The sequence below is a fragment of the Phoca vitulina genome, unplaced genomic scaffold (genome assembly GCF_004348235.1).
Source record: "Phoca vitulina isolate PV1807 unplaced genomic scaffold, GSC_HSeal_1.0 scaffold19, whole genome shotgun sequence".
Classification (NCBI taxonomy): Eukaryota; Metazoa; Chordata; class Mammalia; order Carnivora; family Phocidae; genus Phoca; species Phoca vitulina.
In genome coordinates, this window is record NW_022589722.1 from 8,150,159 (window position 1) to 8,152,463 (window position 2,305).

Consider the following 2,305-nt stretch of genomic DNA (forward strand, 5'->3'; position numbering starts at 1 on the left):
TTTTCGCTGTTTTAAAAAATGTTAACAGTCAATCAAATTAGAGGTTGGTTTCAAAAGAAATGTCGTTTTCCTTCTTTGAATGGCATACACACACACACACACACACACACACACACACACACACACACACTACATACCCTTAGAGAATACTTAACAAGAGCTAAGCTCTAAAATTAAAGAATCTGTAGAAAATGCAGTGATGCACCTGAAAATTGTTTTCATTCTCTCCTTTGTGTGAAATTCAATTACATAGAAAGCAAACAAATGGAGCAAACAATGAAAATGGCACATGGGATTTTTTTTTTTCAATTACTATAAACTGCACTCTCTAAAAGAGAAAGACTATTTATGCAGCAATTGCATCTAATGACAGGCATTGTTCTCCTGTCAGGCTATTTCTGGTTTTTGGAGCCTCTTAACACTAAATCCAGTGTTAACTCCTTTTTAACAAGAAACTATCTCTCCCCATAAATGCAAACTTAATAATATTGCTCTTATCTTGATCCTTCTGTGGGGAAAAAAAAAAAAAAACCCACACACACAAAAAAAAACTTTAAAGCTTTGACAATACTATGAAAGACAAAATATGGTATTTACATCTTTCTAGAAATATTTCAGTGAGCCTACTGTGACCATTCTAGGCCAGCAAGAATGAAAAGTAGGGAATTTCATTGCTTTAACTCCGTTCTAATGTATTGCTTTAGAATTTAAAACAAAACAACAACAACAAAAAAAAACCCAAGCTATATAAATATATATAAATGCAGCCCTTATAAAAATACCAAAACATACATTTACCAGATTAATCTTCTAGAAAATTAAAGTACTAAAATTCTTCTTTGAATTCCCTTAAACAGCAATCTCTTCTTATATTTTGTAGATGACTCAAGAACAATTAAAATTTTGCTTTAAAGACAACAAAAACCTAATTTAACACATTTCTTGATCATGTCTAGGAGAATGATACCAAGAGAGATTGTCTTAATTTAAAAATATTTTTATTAATATCAGTATTAATAAATACATATTTCTCTCTATATCACTACATTGTGTGACAGAATATATATTTTTATTAATATTAATATATATTTAATTCTCTCTCTAAATCATCATGTGAAAGGATTTCAATCTCAAGTTGAACTGGAGAATATGAAATGAGGAATCTCATGCACATGCCCTCAGAAGAACAGAACTTAAGAACTGAAACACTGATTTCCCATAAATGCCTGATTTACAGAAGATGAGGCTTATCTCCTCACCAATGAACATCCAACAGGAATCTCTCCCATCCTCCAGCCAATAAACTTACTGCTTGGACTCTGGCTGAACATCCCCCTCTTTGTATTCCTCGTTCCTAAGTCTGCCCTAAACCCTCAACAGACTTGCCTGTAGCTTGCTACAGCATCCATTTCCCAAATTGCAATTCCTCCACTATTCCCAAATCAGCTCATTTTCTGGTAATTTGAGCTTGTCTCAGTTTACCTCTTTATTTAGGTTGACATGTGTCACATATATGTCACTTTCCAAACCTACATCATCTGGGCTTGAACTGATAAGGCACATAAGATGTAAATGATTTACTACAGATGCCCTGCTCCTCCCACGTAGACTTAATTGCTTTAATGGGGAGCAATCCCTTGAGCCAAAAGAAATTTAAATATCAGTGACAAGCTGGTGGTGACATTTCAAGCTCTTCTACCACATTCAAAACAGACTCCACCACCCACCTTCTCTCATGCCTCAAAACAGTAAGACCTACTGGTGAAAGCTTTGGAGTTCTACCTATATACATACCTGAGGTGCTGGGACAACCAGGTGACAGACCTCACCACCTGCCCTTCCTCTTTCTGGAGACAGTGTAGTATGGTGGAAAGAGCATTGGGCTTTGGAGTCGAACAAACCTGGAATCTAATCCAGTTGCTAATATGGTGTCTTGGGCTAGCTGCTTTATAGCTCTCTGAGTTTCAGGTGTCCTCATCTGTATAATGGGGAGAATAAAACCAGTCTTTAGGGTGGTGTATGTAGAGCTGCAGACATGACAGTGACAGGCAGGCATGAGGGAACCCTCCTGGTGGGGGAAGTGGGACAGGTTCCAATGTTTGAAGGAGTTACAGTATCTGTGAGCTCTCTGAAAACTTTGTCTTAGACCAGTCCTGAACATCACTATCAAGGATGGGAATTGTGTTGTTCATGCATTCATTTATTCATAGCATACATGGTCACGGAGCTTCTTATCTAGGCTAGCAAGGAAGACAGACTCATGCATAACTAAGTGTAAGACACAGGTGCTATCACACAGGTAAGC